Consider the following 22,546-nt stretch of genomic DNA (forward strand, 5'->3'; position numbering starts at 1 on the left):
CAGGGATCTGTCCGTTAGTTTTGTCGGTTCGCAGAATCCCTGATGCACTGCTTTGGAGGATTCTGCAGAATCAGTGGTATATTGATGGTTGCGTTGGTTTGCGTATCACGTGCAAATGATATTTAATCGCTTATATTGCAAAATATACATTTTATTTATTAAATACTAGCTTTAACTTCGCTTCGCTCGCGAATATCTAAAATAATGAAGTTGTTTCCGTACGCGTCTGTAGTCACAGAAGAAGTAACAATGAAGTAGAATGGCGGGAAGTTTAAAATGGCTGAAAGTATAGTCTATTGAAGTATAGTGTACAGTCTCCATAGTGTAGTCAATTGGATTTGATTTTGACGTAGCTGTCGGTAATACAGTGTGATAATACAGTGTGATGGTACTATAGTACTTAGATTTGAGCTTCATTGCTGGAATGCTAGATGGCCTTAAAGTAGTCAAATAGCCAGATGCAGAGGTATTATTGGCTAAACTATTTCTTTATTTTATTTAAAAAATATACTTTTTTATTAAATAAAAAGTAGCCTATAACCATTCGGGGACCACTAAGAATATGTGTACAAATTTTCATGATGATCGGTTAAGTAATTTTTGCGTGAAAGTGTAACAAACATCAGGACTTTCGCATTTATAATATTAGCATAACTAAATTTTACGTAAAATTGAATTTATTTATGTTTCACGTCATTTTTTGCAATTATGATTAATTATAATTAGGTATTTTCGGTAAAATATTGATTTAGCAACACAAAACGTCAAATAAATTCACAGACGTAGAAATTTTTGCAGAAAATTTGGTTTAACTGCGAAAAATTAAATTTTTCTTGGTAATTTGGTCAGAAAAAACTTGTGAAATTGTACTTTAGTCACGGCCGTGTTTAAAGTACCACTTTTGTGTCTTAAAACCTGGCGCTTTAAAGGTGGAAGTAGAAAACTTAAGTTTTATTAACAGACAATACAATGAGTTTTTGTTCATATACTTTTTAGTATTAATATTGCGCATAAACAAATACAAGTTGATTAAACTTGCATGACCATATATGATATTCATAAACAGCCAAAGGTGAGAGTCATTTATCATTCTGTTTTGGATGTCGAAGACCAACTTCAACCGATCTCATTTTTCCCTCAACTTCCAAGTCCAGCATAAAATATTATCCCGCCGACGAGTAAGTCTTCTCGATGCGTCTCAATTCAACGCCTCCTTGAGCATGCATATTATGTGCATCTAATGCATTTTAAACGCTGTTATCTCCTCGCACAACACGGTAATATCGATAACAAAATCTTCATTTTCGATACACTGTAGTTCTACCACCACTAGCTTTATACCTGTAAAGCTGCTCCTTCTGGTTTGGGCTCTTGTCTTGTCTATGGATTGCGGATGGATGGTGGATGGTGAGTGTGCGGTCGGTGAGAGCGGCCGGGATGCGGTCGTCCCAGCAGGACGATCAGTCCACGTCAGCTCACCTCCGCTTGCCGCATTTCCGACCGCGTCGATATATAAATTCCGGTCCGGATGCTATAGTTGTCTGAATAAATGTAGAAGCAAGTGTGGACGCAGTGCACGTGCGAAGGATATGCACCAAGGGTAGTACCTACCCTCTTTTACATCCCCCGCGCGGTCAAAAAGGCGCATGCATTATTCCGTGCGAGTTTTCAATATTGCACACGACAGATATAAACCTGCATAAACAATGAATACAACAAAAACATTACATTTCACGTGTTTTATTAATTGTTACCACAAAAAAATTTATTTATTTTTTGTTGTTTTGATGTGCGAATGTCAAATATTGAGTTAGTTTCACGCGAAATGTAAATTTAAATTTGAGAAACTACTAGACGTGCGCGAACGGCTCGTGGGGGAGTTGTAAAATTCGCAAATTGCTCCCCGCGCTAGTTATGCAGCCCCTCTCACCGTTGTCGGCCGAAGGGTTGGCGCTGAATTTATGTGTGGGGGTGTGAGCACGCCCGAAGGAAGCGGCGTTGCATTCGCTGGTGGTGCTGGTTCTGCGCGTTTGACGTGAATCATGGCCGCAGCTTAGCCCCGACGCTTTGATGTCCGACAAACATCGGCGCGCACCTTGATATGCTAATTAAACCATCAGGTACACGTGTACGGGCGGGTCGTACGTCGTCCAGGATCATGGCCGGGAGATATTCGTGTCCATCATGTTCCATTTCTAACATGTTCCATTACGCTAAGTTTTGATTGAATACTTGGAATTCAAAATTTGCATCTTTTTAATGGAAATTATGAGTTTTGTTACATATGTTAGTTAAAACACTTATAACTCAAGAACGGCTCGACAGATTTTGATGATTTATGATTTTTTGGATTCATCATGGTCTTGATTAGAGAATAACTATTAAAATATTAAAAATTATGACTTGAAGGGTGTTAAATAAGGGATGAAAGTTAGTATTGATGTTCAATCATAGTTATTGTTAAATAATTGTATCATAGATGGCGTTAAGGTGCACCATTTACATTTCGTGGAGTGAAAATTTACGTCTTATAATAAGAATGTCCTCAGACACGTCCTGTGCTAATTTCCCAAGACAAACTTTGTGGTTTCCACAAATGACGAAAACCCTAAAAGCATGACAACTACCAACACATTAACATTAACATACCAAGTGTACTGCGATTAACCCTCTGCCCATTCTTAATTTTTTCCTGCTTGTCCTACTTACACTTCCCTCAGCTGTGTATGCGTTCGCCACGTTATCCTGGCCGTAATCAACATAAAGTCTAATGCACACCGCCAAAGGAGAAGTCAAGTCGCGCGCCGCGTCGCCGAATTTTCGGTGGAAGTCTGCGGTCAGGCTAAAACCCTTCTTCTGCTCACCGCAGGCTCCGGTAAATTTACCTTCGCCGGCGAAGGTGGAGAGACGGTGGAGTTCATAACTAAATTAACACATAGTTCCCGGTTCCGTGGCACATGTTTGCGCATTAAATACTTATTTCTTGTAATCAAACCGCGAATTTACCTGCGCTCGGGGCGGCCGCGAATGCAGAGGCATTGTTCCTCGCAAGTTTAACCAAACTTGAGATATTAATGTACGACTTGGGCGCGGAGTGTGGGGGTAGAGGTAGGTACATTCTTGCGGGATGTGAATTTATTTTGCCAGCCTCATGCTCGGCGTTTAACTTTGTGTTTAAGTCTGATACTTACTTACTCGGATGTATTAATGTTTTGTTATCCTTCTTAGCGTTTGCGAGGAGTTTCGAAATTGAAATAGAGCGCAGACTTTGGGAAAATGCAAAGATAACTTTTGCTCTGCTTGCGAATCTATTATAAACTTTTGCAGCAGGTTTAAGAGTAATTTATTTGATAATTTGTTAAGTTATAAACATTTCTACAAAATTTTCACTCAATTAATATTTTTTTGCAAATTTGACATCCCTACTAATATTATTAATGCGAAAGTCCTGATGTTTGTTACACTTTGACGCAAAAACTACTTAACCGATCATCATGAAAATTTGTACACATATTCTTAGTGGTCCCCGAATGGTTATAGGCTACTTTTTATTTAATAAAAAAATATTTTTGAAATAAAATAAAGAAATAGTTTAGCCAATAATAGCTCTGCATCTGGCTATTTGACTACTTTAACGCCATCTACCATTCCAGCAATGAAGCTCAAACCTAAGTACTATAGTACCATCACACTGTATTATCACACTGTATTACCGACAGCTACGTCAACATCAAATCCAATTGACTACACTATGGAGACTGTACACTATACTTCCATAGACTATACTTTCAGCCATTTTAAACTTCCCGCCATTCTACTTCATTGTTACTTTTTCTGTGACAACAGACGCGTACGGAAGCAACTTCATTATTTTAGATATTCGCGAGCGAAACCTACTAGTAAAATAATAAAAGTTCATATAATTTTCATATACAAATTAAATTAAACCCAAATTAAAATTATTGATAACAGTGTATTAATTTGCAAATTGATAAGCATTCATTCAGCCATCTATCATAGCTGCCCGATCGACGCAGCGTGCGTTTATAAAAGTTAATGAAACGCGCTGGCGTCAATGACGATGATTCGCTCGGGCGCATGCATAATTATTTTCGCACAGCGGGCGCAATTGTATCGCCAATCAACCGTTAACCGGCCAACCCTGTGCGCGTCCCCATAAAATGCGCAATCATTTTCCACTAAAAATTAATAAATTAACAAACACACACACCCACAACTGATGCACGAATGCGTAGGTAGTTGGAATAGTGGCTTGCAGTGTTTCAAACATTTTGAAATATTATCAAACGATGCGACCCACTCGCACTCGATGGTGGCGCACGGAGGTACTCAGCGTGATGACGGCGTAATTAAAATTATATGGGACGATTTTCCACCCGCATGCGTGCACGCGCGCATTCACGCGCGAGCCTTAATTAAATTAAATTTAATTTGATCAATAACGTGAAAACAATTTTTCTTTTTCGCCTGTGCAAGCAAAAAGTGGTGATTTTTGTTATTAAATAACAAATTTTTGTTGGGAGTTTTCTTTTATCTTGCGCGCAGCGTTAATTAAGCGAAATTTTCAGAGATAAGGAAGAAAGGAGGAGGCTCGCGCGCGAGGAATTAACGAACACGCTAAATAAATTCATAATTAACGCGTGAAAATTTTTCAAAAACGAGTGCCACACATTGACTCCTGCAAGGCAGCAGCGAGAAAAACATGTAATCCACCTTTCAACATCAGCGCAAGCCGACGCGCAGAGGCGGGCACAAAAAAGCGCACGTCGACAACGTAATCGACTTAGTCGTAATTATGTTGCACTAATTAGCGACGCAATTAAACGACAAATTCTTTTAAAATTAATTTAAAAGTTTTATACGTTTTATGCTTGCATCGTTGAGAATGTTTAACAATTGTCTAGTTGCTGGGTAAATTTTGTCTTCTTTTTTGGTTTTGTAATATTTTTCAATTAATTTCGTCGATACGCACGCGATGTTTGCGCTGAACTGCGACCGCGTTCTACTCGTACATCAAACACAAAGCTGCGCGCGCGGTCTTTGAAAATTGGCCCCGAACCGCCGCCGCCCGCCCGACGAGAGACACTTAACAAAGCGCAAAGGGGTTTATTAAAATGTGTCACGGAGCGCGGCACAAAGAAAAACCCCGTGTGCTGTGCGTGCATATGCAGAGGGAGAAATGCACGGGGGATAAACGCCGAACAAAGCACACGCGCGCTCCCACAGGACCTTGATGTGTGTGGACACAAAGTCCGAACGCAATTCCACCGAAAACCAGCGCAAAGACCGCGAAAACTTCAAGCCTCAAAGGCGATTCGGAAATTCACTCAAAAAAAAAATAATCAATTTTCCGGACATAAATTTAGTTTAAATATCGAGTGTTGCATGAATGCGCCTGTAATTATCAATAAATTTTGATTCACTGTCGGCAGAGTGACATAATAAAATCATGCTGTTGGCCGTGTCCAGCCGACGGCGTTGCACTGCCGAACAATACGTCATTGTACAATTGCGTATTGTGTCCGAGGGTCCATTTGTGGCAATACTGCCCGAATGTATGCGCATCCACCATTATTCACAGGCGCATCCACCTGTGCGTGTGGTGTGTGCTACAACTCGGCAACTTATCGCCGCCTGTTGCTGGGGCCGCACCCTGCGCCCGGAATTGTCGTAACATTATAGTGGAACATGATGGGATTAGGCACAATCGACAATCGCACAAATATTCATAATATATGCTCGTCGGCGACGTTTGAATGCGAGCGGCGAATTTCGATCCGGGAATGTGCCGGGCATTCCGGCCTATCGGACACCATTCACGGGTGGAAGCAATTACTGTATCAATATAATAGAATAAAGTTAGTTAGGGGCAGGAGGGGAGGGTTGACATCGAAACGGAAACTAGTAGCAATCGGAAATTAATTATTGAGGCACATTTTGTGGTGTTTTTGTTAGAAATTGTAGGGTTGTACTTTAACGCCATCTGGGAGTCAATTATTTGACTATAATTATGATTAAATGTCCATATAAATTTTAATACTTTATTTAACATCCTGTAAATAATAATTTTTAATATTTTAATTGTTATTCTCTTATTCTGGGTAAAGACGAATCTAAAAAAACATAGATCATCAAAATCTGTTCAGCCGTTTTTGAGTTATAAGTGTTTTAACAAACCGCACTTTGTTTTCTCTTGCCTATTACTATTCAGTACATTTCTAATGATGATTCTGTTGATTAATAAAGCACTCTATGATAGATGTCACTTCCAGTTTGAGTTATCACCTCTTAGCCCACCTGTGTCGAACCTGAAAAGCTTGGTTTAGGGCGAGTTTTGGATAGTTGAGTTGGCTGGCTGGCTGGCATTAATCTTTTCCGGGTCCTTCCTAATATAGTAAATATCACTATATATGAGATCCCCGAATTTGTCATCAAAGAGCGCGTTTACCTTTCCGCTCACACTCGCGCGCATTCCGAAACCCACAGTGCAGCACCCTGCCGGCCTTAATTCCGCACAGATAAATTCATGACTTTCGAAATTATGCGCGCGATGCCAAAGCATACACACACAGCCGGAGCAGTTTTCGGCGTGGCGCGGTGGTTGGCGGAAGGCTGGAGATTTCGTGTAATTGCTTACGAGGCTTCCTGGGCGCCGCCAAGGTTGCTGCAGATATAATTCCTACATCGTACATATGCATACGCGCATGCATGTATGCATGATATATTAATTCAAATGAGGTTCAAATGGTTTTGATCTCGGAGAACCACAGCGCGTCTCCAGACTCAACTGTGTTTGAACTCGGAAAACTTTTTACTTTGTAGGATGTCCCTTAAACCCTTTAAACTACTACCGGGATACAGTTATAGTGTGGATATAAATTGTAATAAAATTTTTAAGATTTTGACCAAATATTTAATTTATTTGGTGGTTAGTTACCCCGGGAGAGGATTGTTTTTTGATGGGTAATTTCCGGTCGGGAATCACACGCAACTCCCTATAGATGTGTGCAGTTAAGTGCTATTTTTCACATCCTCACGTGGTTTTTCCTTTCGTTACGAGTACCCTCTCAAACCCGAAAGTAGGAGAGGGGGGGGATGGGGATACTGCCATGGAGCCGTAGGGGTTAAAGTGCGTGCGGTCACGCTAGACATCCTTTCTCTTGGAGTTTTTCCTCACCTCCGGTTGTTCTTTTGTTATTTTTGTGTGGCTATTTATAGCGCAGCACTTGGCTATTGACCAGTTGACCAATGCTGGGACCTTGAAGCTCTCGGGGACGTCGTTGATGATTTTTATTCGTTTCTGTCTGCTGAATGTGTCAGTTGGTGCTGCGGCTGCGATTACATCCAGCTTTCTTTGTGACCCCACGACCGTACTGACTTTATTTCGTCTGACTAGCACTCTGGGTTGATGCAATAAAGGCCAATAAAACGTAATTAACGAGTGTGTGTGTGTAGTCTGGTCTAAGAAACAAATTCCAAGGCGGTTTATTCATCAAGGGAGATGAGCGAGTAGAGTACTTGATGATCTGACATTCTAAGGTTATGTGGGAGTTGGAGTTACGAGTTAATTATTACACATTGTATTTAATTATTTCATTTTCTCGCATGGAGTCAACCACAAATGCTGGTTAAGACTTTAGGTACTCGGTGTTAGTGTTTTATAGCCTGGATTGTTGTAGAGCTTCAACAGAGCTTCTAAACTATGTCCATGAAGATTAGAAACTTTTTTTTCATTGGAATTGACGTGTTTGATTGCCGCAACTCTTTTTAGGTCAAAATAACTCTCGGTTTCTTCGCTGCTCTTCACTCTTTAAGTAATATTAGAGTTGTTTTTATGTGTAGCTAAAATTTTGTGTTTGCAAATTGCCACGTTCGATCATATTCAAATCTTTCAATCTTTTAATGGCGCGATATTTCAATGTGAATTGATCATCCAACATCATTCAACCTTGACACCATCGGCTTAAGAGCCGCTCGATTCAATGGCGATTACATCACGAATGTCATAATCAAATAAAAGCGAAAACACATGCACACAACACAAAATATACATTGTTGTATGTTGTGATTTGTCTTTTTGGTCTTCCAGCTCTCTGTTGCGTACAATTAGTATCACTTGTGTAATTTATTACTTGAAGGAGTTGACTCCGGTAAATACCAGTATTTATTACTGTTTTTGTTTACGCTCGCATGGCAACATGACTTATTTCTTGCTTGTCTTCTTCTCTTGAGATGACTCTCCGCTAGTTTCTTCTGACCTATAAACGTGTGTGTACTTGTTGCGCATTTATTTTGGTGCGCGGACGCGCAAATTCGGCCCCAGTGCGAAAGATTTATGAGTGCATTCATACCCGCGCGGCTAAATGCTGCATTTTGTGGCACGCATTAGCCGCAGAGGAAATTATAGCACTAACTCATTAACTTCTATTTGTAGTTTTTGATGATGGAGTATGATGCAAAAATTAACTTGGTAGGGTAGGGTGGTTTATTATGAAGCAAGTGTAAATTTGGTTACCACTTTTACAAAGCACCAGCTGAAGCAGGGTGCTGTTTTGCGTGCACAATACGCGTCGTGTCGTTATTGTTTACATTTCGATCCATAAAGTTTGCAGTTTGAACAAACAGCGTAATATTTACCGTGCCGCAGGGAATGCGTCCTGCCTGCCTGCCTGTGCTTGGTCCTGTGACCACGTGCACGACGCGAGCCTTGCGGCTGTGAATGCGGAAAACCAAAACTGAAATATCCTCACTCACGCTGAAAAATAAAAGCGGAAACGTGCAACAACTTTGTTTCGCGTCCGCGCGTTGAGATTCGGACACGCAAAATTAAACCCAGCCGAAAACGAATCGAAACATATCGCGGCATAACGAAAAAAGTTGCTGGTGGTGGTGGTGGTTTTTTTGAAAAGGGAATAGTGACCCAATTTAAAGAGTTTTTTTTTTTGTCATTGGTATATAGCGAAGGAGAGTGAAAAGGTGATGTGGGAAATGAAAGGGTTGTTTATTGGAAATGTTGTGAGTTGGGGAGGGCTTGACCTAAGGGGGTAATCAACGCGACATATTTACGTTGCATTGCTTGCGTGTATGCGTGTGTCGATTTGTGTATGTTTTTCATTGATTTTCGGGCAATAATTTACGGTGTTTTATTGCGATGCGTTTTTACTCTCTGAAGGGGGTTGTGATTTTTACGATGCATGCGGGATGCTGTAAATTCAATTCAAAAGTGTAAATTTTCATATTTTTATTTTCACGCCGGTTTTAATTTTTTATTGTGGTTGGAAGCAACAAATTTTATCAATTACCTACACAAATAAGTGTGGTGATAAGAGTCTAGGTACATGTTTCATAACAAAAAATACATAATACTTAATTTTATAAACATTAGAATATATTTTTTGAAAAATTACAGTGGCAGTGAACTTGAAATTTTCTTTTATTGCTTAAAATAAGTAAAATATCAGGTGTTAATTAGAAAAAATCAACATTTTTGATTTATTTTTGCATTTTTGACTTTTTGAGTAATTTTTAACAAAAATTTATTTCAGAGGCATTAAATATTAATTTGACGATGTTTATCACTTCGAAAAAAATATTTCAGGCGTTTTTTCCAATAATATCGAAGCAATTTGTAAATAAAAACGCGACTTATCGTGTTTCAACAAGTGGCATTCTTTTAAATGTGTTTTTGAATAGTCATTTCCATTTTTTTGATTTAATGAATGACTAAACTGTGTGTGGGTACTGTCTGGTGGCCCTCATTGATTCCTCACTGATATTTACTTAAGTGGTTAGTCTTAACTGGAGTGGTTTTAAAACACAAACTACAAAACGCACCAAAAAAAAGAATCTCGTGTGACCAGTTCTCATCCTCCCCACTCTTGCCACCATCGAAATTCTATCAAAATGTTACCTTCAAAGCATTCACCTTGATTTTATGAAGATTGCCTCATGCCTCACATCCCCTGTTGGTATTGGTAGGGTAACCAAGCTACACAAAAGAATTCAGCACAAGAGAAACCGAAATCACGCGCTGCAAGAATTCCAAAAGGGTTTCCCCTCTAATAACTTACCCTCATGTGTATAGTATGTAATACCTTGATTGAATTTTGAATTTAGTTTCTGGTCGGGCACCGAGCGTCAAACATGACCTCCCGAAATAATAAAATTAATTAATATTTGTTTTTATTTACGTTTACGTTTTTGGTATTAGCATAACATAACATACCATACCATAAAGGAACAATACCCGACTTGAGTTAAGTTAAGTCAAAAACAGTCTGGTGCTTGTTTCAACTGAAATAATAACCAATGTCGGTATAGGCAGTCTCTCTTCATCTGCTGGTGTGGTGTGTTGTATGAAGCAGTGCGCCGGTCGCGATCGTCGTTTTCCGCCGCTGTTCGTAAGTTACTTTACTCAGCCACACAACACACTCGCGCAGCTCGCTAGCGCTTCATTTGCTGCATTGCATCGTCGTACATCGCGCAGGTCGTTGCTGCTCAGCGTGGTGGCAGAGAGTCGCGCAAAAAAACACACGCACACACAATACACAACGCGACGTAGTTACATCCGTGTAAATTCGTGCAACGTTTGCGTTTTTTTAACAAACTAACAACAGTGCGACACGAACGATATAAAAACCGCAGAAACTCGTGAGTTTGAATCAGCAATAACCTAATAGTGTCTTTGATTGTCATAGGTTTATTTTTTTATTATAATAACAAAGTGCTGTGTTGAGTTGAGTGGTAACTTGGATTAATTTGGATTTGGTGAGTTTAGTTCTTTGTGTGCATGGCTGTGTGTGGATTATCTAACAGCGCACCCATCACGCCCATCGGAGTGCGCGCGTGTTTGTCGTATATACCGGTAGAAGAAGGTAGAAGAAGCCTCGCCGAGTGTCGAAGGTGAGCACACCGCGCGCAGCAGACGACGGACGCAAACACATTGGATAACGACGGTTGTGTGGACGACGAGACTCCAATTTGTATGGTTAACATAACAGGTGAGAATGCCGAACCGGAGAGCCACAGTGTTACCTGACTTAACCTCACCCACCTCAAGTTAAATCAACGTTAAGTCAACTTTACCTCTGAAAATCTTAAATTTTTAATTTTACTGAATATTTACATCGGTTAAGTCATGTTATTCTATTTATGACTTAAGTTAAGTAAAGTTATGTTTTTTTTGTTTGCTGATAAAAAGTGGTTGTTTTTGATTTCGGGCTGACTTGTTTTTGATTTTTCGGCGATTTGAGTCTTCGCTGGCGTGCGCCGGACTCTGCGGGCGGATGTACGCCTCACGAAATTCAAACAATTCGATTTCAAGGACGGGGTCCGACGCACACAATGCATGCGCCATCTCTTTTTTCCTCGCTCGTCATATCATATGTGTGTGTGTTGAGCGTCAATATTGCTGAGCGTAGAGCGCGCGCGCGCGCGCAGATGTATGAGTAATTTTATTATTTATTTATTATGAGAGCTTCATATTCCAGTCGAAGCTCCAGCGCCCGCCTGCAGCTATATAGCAGTACTATAAATATAAAATTTTATGTGAGGTTTCCCGCGCTCATTCTCGTACTCTTACTTTTATTCATTTTCTGCTGGGAGATAGATTTGTTAATCATGTTAACATCCTTGTGAAAATGAGAAAAATTATTCTAATGCGTCTAGACTAGACGTGGTTTATTATTGATATTAGTTTTTTTTTGTGCGGTTGGTGAGCAATGAGAGCATTGTTTAAAGTACATGTGATGTGTTTTTGGGTGCAGTAGAGATATGGATCTCTATGGATGACAATGATGTTTAGTGTGCCTTGGTGATTGTGTCATTTTGCGCAGCGCTGCGCAAATTGTAATACGAGTAATGTGAGTCTCGGCCGCGAAACAGCGCGGCAATTATCGTCAATGAATGCTGAATCAACACGTGTCTACATGCACTCTGCTATATTTTCAATTCGCATCCAATTGTAGATACTCTTTCAGTTAGTTTTAGCTAATTGTTTTCTTTTAATTTCAACTTTGAGCCGAACGGTCAAAATATTTGGGGAATTTTCTAGCGAGCTGTTGAAGCTTGTTTGGTTTCAGTGTGTTGCGTGGAAAAATTGAGTTTACCAAATGTGAAATATGGGCGATTATTAGTTTATTTTTAGTCTTGGTTGAGAGTTTGTGCGTTCTGCATACGCGGACGATTTCTATGCAGGTCGTGCGGCGAAACGAAGCGAACATTTTCTGCTTGTACTTTCATAATACTAGTAGGAAATAAATATCGTATAGAATTGTTTTTATTTTTCGAATTATTTTAGTTGTAAACTTGAGGCAGATGGAGGTGAATTAATTACGTGCTGATGCACGACAGTTGTGATGTATTGATGATGTAGTTGTATTTTTAAAGCACGAATGTGGATTTAATCTCCACGTAAGTAATAAAATACATCTTCCATGTTGAAATGCAAGTTTTTGTTCTGGAATCAGTTCTGGAAATAATTGAAGACTAGTTTTTGCCAATTTACTAGTTTTATCGTAAATATGATGAATACAAATAGGAAATCTAAAACTGCGTTACAGACAGGTTCTCGTATCATTTATTACGATGTTTTTCAATTGTGGCACATCAATCCGCACCCAGTTTATTCTCCACGCGGTTTTGACACGTCTATGATATACTGTTTTCTTTAATTTAATACCTGGCATGATATTCTGGCATTATGCCGGGTGTCATCATAATTATTAAACATACAAATTATATTCGCAGAGGTGTTTCGTGAATTTCATGCAAATAAGTGCATCACAGCGCCATCTGGTGTTAAATTATATATTGGTATCTTTTATCCTTTATTTTACGCCCTTCAAGTTCTATTTTTGCAACAAAAACTTGCCTATTTTATTTTTCTGCATCCGAAATATGCCTATAAGAAAAATTCATCAAAATTGCTTCAGTAGTTTTTGCTGGAAAGCGTTACAAATATACAAATTTACCAATTCATGCTATTTGAATGCATTACGATAAGATTACGATAACATTTCTGAAACAAAATTGCATTTTAGGATTTTTTTTTCTCGTTTAGTTTAAATTAATCAGTATTCTTTTCCGGTCGTGCGGATAAAATGTGCCTTGTTTCAACTTGTATCCAATGTTTATTTGATTTAATTACGCACAGATTAAATTATGAATATGAAGCATTCAACGTCACGACTTGCGAATACGATACATATGGATTAGATTACGCGATGGCTTGCGCGTACGTACCATCATCGTGTGTTCTTTGTGCTGCGTTCGCACAGCGAATTGCAAACGAGTCGCAATAAGCCGCCGACAACTAACTGTAATCGCATCGCAAGTTCGTAATCGCATGCGTTTTATTTAAATTCCTGGGAATCCTGCGAATCGAATGAAATTTAATAAGCGCCCATAGACACGTAATACTATAATTTAAATAAATATAAAATATTAAAAGTTTTAATTTTACTGCAAATGAAATTTTAACAATTTATCGCATTTTCGGTTGGAGAATGAGAATTTTATTGCGCATGATGTCATACGTCTGCTATTGTATTGTCTCTTACAGAGAGTCAGACAACACCTCCACCGCGATAACGTGCCGCGTATAATTTTGTGTAATTAATACATACGTTTGCCTAGCGCGGTCGTCGGCGTCTGCGGCCATAAAGCGATAGGAAAACGTGCGTGCGTGCGCGAAACGCTTGTTATACTCTCAGTTATTTTTGTTATTTCACGGGATTGACTGACGGCGAACAATAAAAACGCTTGTACCAACTATTAATACAACAACGACAGCTTCAAATAGATTTTTCAGCAAAAAACATTTTTTTCATAAAAATTATTTAAAATCAAATTTTATTTAGTTTGATTTATAACCAAACCTTTTTTTTCTTTTTGGACTTTGATGATGCGTGCTGTTGTAATTTCGATGAATTTTCTGTACAAGCGCATCCTCTGGCGTCGATCCAATCGACTAGTGTTCTAAAACGAAAAGCTAAACACCGCACGCGTCGAAAGTGCAATATTTATTCAATCTCGCCGCTATAAATAGCTGATTTTCACCGTAATGAATAATACAAATTTTGATTTATTACCCCCATACACATAACTGGACACACTGTATATCCCTATCCCTACTAATATGTTTGTTACACTTTGACGCAAAAACTACTTAACCGATCATCATGAAAATTTGTACACATATTCTTAGTGGTCCCCGAATGGTTATAGGCTACTTTTTATTTAATAAAAAAATTATTTTTTAAATAAAATAAAGAAATTGTTTAGCTAATAATACCTCTGCATCTGGCAATTTGACTACTTTAACGCCATCTAGCATTCCAGCAATGAAGCTCAAACCTAAGTACTATAGTACCATCACACTGTATTATCACACTGTATTACCGACAGCTACGTCAACATCAAATCCCAATTGACTACACTATGGAGACTGTACACTATACTTCCATAGACTATACTTTCAGCCATTTTAAACTTCCCGCCATTCTACTTCATTGTTACTTCTTGTGTGATTTCAGACGCGTACGGAAGCAACTTCATTATTTTAGATATTCGCGAGCGAAGCCGGGAGGGATTCAAAATTTATTATCGATATGTCAGATGTTGTTGTTGGCGATGAGTGCGATGATGATTTCTGATTGGGTAACCCAATCGTGATGATTATCCTAATTCTGATCCGCACAACCCGGGCCCGATCATCCGTGCCTAGACACTTAATGGACAATCGGCAATCAACTGTTGATACACACACGTGCTGCTTGACATGCGTTGAATGTTATTCCAGCGCCGCCGGCGGCCATTACCACTCTGGACCAGGACCTGGACCTGACCTCTCCCAGTCGATCCTCCTCCTTATTCTGCGGCAACGCATTGAATATCGCGGTGCAATTTGGATTGTGATACTAATGATCCAAGGTGGGCCTCAGGGGACCCACCCAGACTAGGGGTTGTTAGTTGTTGGCTGGTGCAGGACACGTGCGCTACGTGGTATTATCGATATGTGGCGATATCGCTGGCGATCTAAATTGACGGCATGGAATGTCCTCGTCGATTTGCTTGAATGGGTGGTGCTTATGCCACAAATGTTGCAATTTACTTTGAATAATGTATTGATCCTCTGTTCCTGTATTCATGGACAAATAGATTTTTAATTATGAAAATTTGGCTGGCGATAATTAATAATGCACGCGTTTTGTTTTTGCGCGCGTTGTTTAATATCCTGCGGCCTGTTGTGGTTTGCTCTCGCTTGTCCACCGCATTTTAGGCCGGCGCGCATGTTGCGGTCTGTTTTACCTGCGCGCGCGCCCCTTGAACCCCATTATAAATTAATTAATTATAAATAATTCAATTAGACCTAGTTGAATATCTTGCCCAAATATAAACACATCACATACTCACGTCGCTGCTGGTGGTGGTGGTGGTACTGCTGGAGAACACAAAAACGATTTTCTCTTTTGTTGCTGCCTTGCAAACAGCAATAAATGGAAGTTACCTGCACGCATAATTAATTATTGTTTGCTTAGAAAGTTTTAAAAGCTCTCGGCGCGCACGCAGAACACCGCCTTTTAATTTAATTATTTGCTGCTTATTGTTGTCGTGGCGCGATGAGGAGAATTGGTGAAATGTGGAAACTGAAATTGAAAATGTCTCCGATTGTTTTAATAGTTGTTTGCGTGTTGTTTATGACTAATTGAACGCTGAGGTGGATAGTGTCTTGTTTTGTGTTTGTGTAGTTTTTGTGGCGGGTGGGCGGGTTACCTGTCCGGACGACACTCGCTCGGTCGTGGGGCCAAACTACCGAACACGATTCGTACATTAACACCGAGTTGCTAATTAAAATGGCAAGCGCGCTGGACGGTGTGAACGCGATCGTGCCGGTTTGTGTCGGACACAATTTATCATTTGGCATTTTCAATTATTGTACATTACTTAAATAAGATGTCGGTGATATTTAGCTATTTGTTATTCAAAAATTCATGAAATTTTCATTTTTAGACGAATTTTATTGAAAAAAATTTTGATATTCTTTTTTATTCATTCTAATCAAGTATAAGTTGAATATTTTTCACCTAGATAGACAATAAAGTTGATTATCTGATAAAAAAATATTTCTATAGGTTTAAAATGAAATTAAACTTTGATTGAATCGTTTTTTATTTTCTTTATTCAATGGAACATTTTTTCTGCATATTTTTTCCATCAGCAATATATGCCGGTGCAATTCATATGAATTTCAATCAGAGTTGGCGGATTCATTCATTGCAATATAGGAATTTATCGAAATTTTCCGCAGTAGCTCGATTTTTGCAAAAGTTTTTTTTTTTTGAAATCCGCGATTCGATTCCATACTGATATTTTGCGTCCTCGAATGTTTCAATTGCATTTTCATTGCAATCATCATCGCGCACACACCGAGCAATGCGCCTGGCATTAGTCCAACGAGGTGAAAACACTGCTGAACGCAGCGGTGCGCCGAGTGGGTGCTGCCTGCACACTTGTTGAATGAAGTCGCCGGACGCGAAAAGCGCAAAGCCAGAATGGCTGCACGGCGCTGCGCCTGTTCAAACATTAGCCGAGTGCTAATAACAGACGTGGATGATGTTGGCGGTTTGGTCGCGAATATCGGCAAATAAAAAAATGTGTGTGGATTAGCAGGCGGTATTAAATGGTATTAGAGAGTGATATTTGTGAGTAGTTGGCAATATGTTGAGTGCTGCGTGCTGCATTTTGTTTACTTGGTTGCAGAACAGAAAAAAATCTGATTTTAGTTTTATTTGCGGTAATTTTATTTATTTTGTCGCTTTGAGTTGTCAAGTGGACAGTTAAAGAAAGGAAACGTGGGAAATTGCTTCCAAACATTGTGAAAATCAAGGAAATCAAGGAAAACCAAGCAAACCCTTGTTTCGTAGCCTGTGCCTTTGTTTGTTTAGTGTTCTTTGCCTCGTTTTCCTTTCACGCCGCGCCAAAGGTAGTGCCTACTACTGCAAGAAAAGTAAATTAGTACAAATTAGATTTGTTAACCTTGCTTAACTCTCACCATTTGTTTTTATTTTTATTTTGCTTTATTTTTAATTTTATTATTTTATATCCCTTTGGGTTTGTTTTAGTTTAATTTTAATTTGATGCTGATCATGACCATGTTGATTAAACGAGTTGTAAATAATTAAGCATCCAATTCTGTAGTGTAATCATTTCTGAAATTGCGACAAACATAATTTAGTTTTTATTTTCGTCGGTGTGTGTGTCGTTGTTGCATCAGAGGAGATACTCTTGGCGCTGGAGAAAGAAAGGAAAAGTTAATTAAAATACGAGTAGGTGACTAGATTACGAAATACGTCTCCCTTGAATCTGTGCATCCTTGGGGAGAGGCGATGCGCGAGTAAAAAATGAATAGCGACGGAAATTAAAAATCTTTCGCTGGGAAAAACTAGTGCGCCAATTGTTTGGCAGCGAGGGTTTAATTTTAATTGGAAAATCGCAACAGTTTTATAAAATTAATTAAAACTAAATGTTTGAAGACATGATTCAGTTGATTAACATGTTGAAGGTGTGCCTAATCTTCTTGACATTTTGATTTTAGTCAATATTTTCGTTAAAATTATTTGTTTTTGTCATTTTTCACACGAAGATGTGCAAATATTTAAGTATTTGCGATGTCTTTGTGGTTTCTTTTGTTTAAACTGCTGTTTTAGGCCTGTTAGGCAATACTTAACTTTTCTATTGCGTGTTATTAGTGTGTTCTGTGTTTTTAACTCGAGCTTAACTTGCCGAACGGCGTGAGTTTAAGTATAAGAGTGCAGTGCGTTTGCTCATGGGCTGGCTTAAGAATTTCCTCGGCCCGGGCTAATCGTTTAAGCTTTATTTGTGCACGCAGCGGATTTGCGGCGCAGCCGCCCCCCTGACGACGACGCTCAGCGTAAAAGTTTACGTCGCACGGATTTGTCGCTTCACTTTCTCGGTTCTTGTGGGTTATGGGTTATTCTCAGTTCTTTCAAGTGGAATACGAACTCTACTTTGATTTAAAACTAGTATAGCAGTGTGGAAATATTTGAAAAATCAGTCATGCGAATGAAAATGTCGGAAAAGAGTTTAAATGAGATGTTTAAGACGAACATATTCTGTCCAACTGATTAAGTCAAGACTTGACTTGACTTGTAAAATTCGAAAATTTTGTAATCCTGCAAAGCGGAAATTTGAGCGGGTTTCTACAAGAGTGAAAATCTCAGAATACTAGACTAAGTGATGTGATGAATGACACGTCTGCTCTGCTCCTTACATTGACATCGAGCTGTTGGTGTTGACACATACATATTCGTAAATATCTCGCATAGTTTCTCTCAGAAAAACTGTTTTTTTTTTTTCAAATTGCACATAATAACGTCGTAAAATGTCTATAAAAAAATTAAATTTAACTTTGTTGCTTGCATATAAATACGCGAATAAGTCACTTTCACGCCTTGTGTGAATTTATTTTAATTTGGTGCACGTTGGTGCTGTTGTCGAGTGACCGATTTTATTTCCTAGCCGGACGAAACGAAATGCAGGCGGTGTGCAACGAAAGTGATTTTCGTGGATGGCAGGCGATGTGACATTGTTTGAAATTGTGCTGAATTTATGCGGTGTTATTGTTTGGCAGGCGTTCAACGTGCGTAATGCGGAACAAATCGGCGCAAATTCGTCATCAATGTCTTATTAAAACATTAAAACATCATAAACGTTTCCGGTGTAAGAAAAATTAATATTTTTATTTTTATCATGCAAAATTATATTCTCTGATGTTGGTGTACTAGTACTATTGGGTATTATATGTATGTGGGTATGTGCATGTTGTGGGGATTTGGGAATAGTGGGTATTTTGCTCTGCGGTCGATTTTGTGGCGCGTCTCGGGCTTCGGTTTCGCGATTGCCCATTTGGCCGCGTGCCAGAATTGCTTACAAGCCGTAACCGAGCACATCAAACGCGACTACTGTGTGACGAAGGCGGCTGCGGCGGGCGGGCGGCGGGGGCGGTTGAAACAGAAGGAAACGCGTCCACCCACAACTCAACGCGCGCGCGTTAAACTTGACGCGGCACGCATCGCCAAGATTAGACGTAAACAATGCCTAATTGTACCAGCAGTAATAATATTTCACTGAAACTGTGAAAAATTTATTTTCTTTCCATTGTACTGCTGGTAATACCGAAATGAATAATTAACTGTTTAGTATTTGACAGCTTTTAATTTTCGGGGGTTAAACTTGGGGTTTATGATAAAGAGTTTAATTTTAACCCGGGCGCCTCCACCAAAAGCCGCGCGATTAATTTCAATTAAGTTTTTTTCGCACGAAACAAAAGCGAATTAAACTCTTTTAATGTTTTTATTAATTATGACCGAACGGGTTACATGGCTCAACATAAAAATTGCATTAGTGATGAATATTTGAAAACAAAACGATTTTTTTAATATAATGTAATGGAATTGCGTTGTTATTTTATTTATTTTAAAGCTGGGTGCGTTATTAATTCGCGTTTTGCATATTCGCTAATTATTATTGTGAGAACAATGCGCAATTAATCGCGAATAAGCGAAGCGCACCTGCATCACGAAGCGCATTTCTAACACATATCAAAGGGTGGAAGGGAGCGAAAATGCTAACTGCTATGTACAAAACGTTGTTAGGTATTTATTGCTGGCATGAGAGAGTGGTATTCGTGATAATCAAACAATCGAACAATCAAACAAACAATGATGAATAAAAATGCTTGCAAATAACAATAAAAATTCTATTGCTTGGTTTGACTAAATCAACAGCAAGTACATTTTTTAGATTTATAGTCACGCCAGCATTATAAGGCATCATAGTTTATATTAGAAAATCGATAGTAATTTACAAATAATCAAAAAAAAAAAAACTAATAATTTAGGTCGGAAACTACTTTATTCGTGTTGATATTAATTAAAAATAGTATAATTAATTATTTTCTTCTTTCTTTGACTTATTATGTGCCTAATATGTCAATAATATTATCAATTTTAGTGAAAATTAATAAAGAATAAGAATTATGTACTCCAGCGCCACCTGGAATCGCGTTATGTAACTATATCTACGATTTAATTTCTATTTCAAATTTAATCTCTTATTTAACACCCTGTAAGTCAAGTTTTTGCGACAAAAACTACCTTATATTCTTTTCCTTGGACACAAATATCTATACACCAAAATTTATCAAAATTACTTGAGTGGTTTTTGCGTAAAAGCGACACAAACATACAAAAACAAACTGATTGGTATAGTAACCAAATATTCCATCGAGAGACTTCTAAGGGTGCCTCAACTATATGTTAATACAAATAAAAATGAAAAAAGTCCAGTCGTGTGTTACATTCTGTGTTTGTAAACACGAAAGAAAAAAGAAACAATTTTTTTCGCCATTGTTTGGTATGCACTATAATGGAATGGAAACATTTGTATTTTTATGGAATGTTTTATTGTTTTATCGTTAGTCATACATGCAGTTTTTAGTCAACGCGATAATAGCGCACACATTGGTTGGTACCTAGAGTAAATTTAAGCAAAGTCAGCGTGCATGACTAAAACTGAATATATAAGTTTTGTAACGCGATGTGAAGCTATTTTTTGCGTTTTGGCGCGACGCGTGTCTAGTCTAGCCGGATGATAATTTATAATTTATATTTCCTAATAATATCGACTTTACTACGCGCGCGAGAGCGAACTTTCAATCGGTTTTTCTTTTCGTCTGTTTATTTTCGCGAACTACAATGTTTATTTTTTCTCGCTTTGAGTTTTGACACTTTTATAAGTTTTCTTCTTTCATGCTGGGTTAATATTTTAGTCATGGGCAGACTTCCACAGGAACACAAAGTATTTATTATTTTCATAGGGATTTGTTTGTGGGACAAGAGTAAAATGGGTTAGATTTTATTTACGATCGCATCCTGCATGAGTTTGGCTCAGAAAAATTGAGAAACGATTAAATAACTTGATAAATAGAAATTTCTATTTCTATTGTTTATTCATCCTCTTAAAATTTGTCTATTAAGATGGGAGAAAGAGTATTAGACTTTTGTGATGCCTAAAATTGGTTTGCAGTGTCTTTTTTTGGCTCCAATACGCCAAATATCAGTTTTCTATGAAGTGTGATCGAGTTTCTGGCGCCTTTTGGATTTTTCTGTTAATATTTCAACTTCTGTTTTAAAATAGAAAACAATGGCATGGAAATACGTGTTCATTAAGGCTGCCAAATTTATGTACTTACTATTTTATGGGTTTTATTTATAAATATTTGTTTGACGGAAATGGTAACAATATATTTTTCTACTTCCGCCAGTTTTTCCACGGTTTCGAGATACAAAAAGTGGTACTTTAGCCACGGACGGCCATGGCTGTGACTAAAGTACTTTTTAAGCACTTATAAATATAAACTTAAAGCCCAGTAATTTTACACAAAATTAGAAATTATATTTTGACGAAATCAACCGAAACACAGATTCAATGTTGTTAGTTCAAATGTAATAATAATTTTAAAACAAAATAACGGTACAGAAGTTGAGGTATTAACATGTTTTATCAATGAATTCCTGTGGTAATAATATAATAATTCAATAAATTTGTCACATTATTACTCTGGGCTGTTTGTTACACTTTCATTTTATATTAGCAGGAATATTGCAAATTTTGCAATTGCTCGCATAAAATAGCGTCCATCCCGATTTATATTTATAATTTTAAGAGCACATTTTATATCATTTGTAAAATGCGTGTTTTATTTCAACCAGAAACCATTACGATTTGCGACATTTTCTCGAACAGTCATAAAATTGTTGCACGCAATAAATAACACGCATTGATTGTCTGTGCTGTGCAGTATCGAGGCAATATTGCGCAAATTGCGACAATCATCTCCAGCCATTATATAAAGGTTGCACAATTTCAAAAATACAAATTAATTAATGTAATCAATTTATTTGGTGTCGTGACTAATTTTGATTGTTTTTTTCTTTGTTACAGGTGAGTTTCACATTCCATTTGTCCACTTCTTTTATTTATCTGTAAGTAAACTTTAATTCTACAATAATTTTTGAACTTTTCGTTTGTTTGAGAGAATTTTAAGTGATTTTAATAATTAAATAATTCCATTGAGATCAGGCGTACAGAAGTTGTGGAATATTTTCACTACTGAAAAGTATAGTTATCATTTTGTCGATATTTCAAGTCGAAGTAAACTTTGAAACGTCAGGTTATCAAGAAATATCAAATAAAATAACTCTTGAAACTTTTTCACTCCGCAATTTCGATTTGTGAAAGTTTTTCTACTTTCATTCACAATTTTCAACTCTACATTTTAACATGCGTTTTATTAACTATAAAATTAGACGTTCTATTAAAATAGACCACAAATTATTTGCTTTTTACACAGAAAATAATTCAAAATGCGAAGAAATTAAAAAAATACATTTTCTATATATTCTCTGGTTTATTTTGTGTTTGTTGTGTCATCAATGTCGAG

The 22,546-nt window shown here is 38.0% G+C and overlaps 1 protein-coding gene across 6 annotated transcripts in view; it reads left to right on the plus strand.

Moving 5' to 3' along the window:
* The window catches only part of heph (polypyrimidine tract-binding protein 1 heph), a 110,729-nt gene that overhangs the window by 14,877 nt on the left and 73,306 nt on the right, over positions 1–22,546 (plus strand). The window contains exon 1 of one of the 6 annotated variants that reach the window (XM_065299477.1): positions 10,490–11,021. The exons of the other annotated variants lie outside the window; for them this stretch is intronic. The gene's annotated coding sequence lies outside the window, so the exon portion shown is untranslated. Of the gene's footprint in view, positions 1–10,489; positions 11,022–22,546 lie in introns of those variants that run through there. 6 annotated transcript variants of the gene reach the window in all.

Source organism: Atheta coriaria, unplaced genomic scaffold, assembly GCF_025399875.1.
Source record: "Atheta coriaria isolate IRGN ID8LTWV9N9 unplaced genomic scaffold, Caltech_Dcor_3.1 hic_scaffold_3_pilon, whole genome shotgun sequence".
In the NCBI taxonomy this organism is placed as follows: domain Eukaryota; kingdom Metazoa; phylum Arthropoda; class Insecta; order Coleoptera; family Staphylinidae; genus Dalotia; species Dalotia coriaria.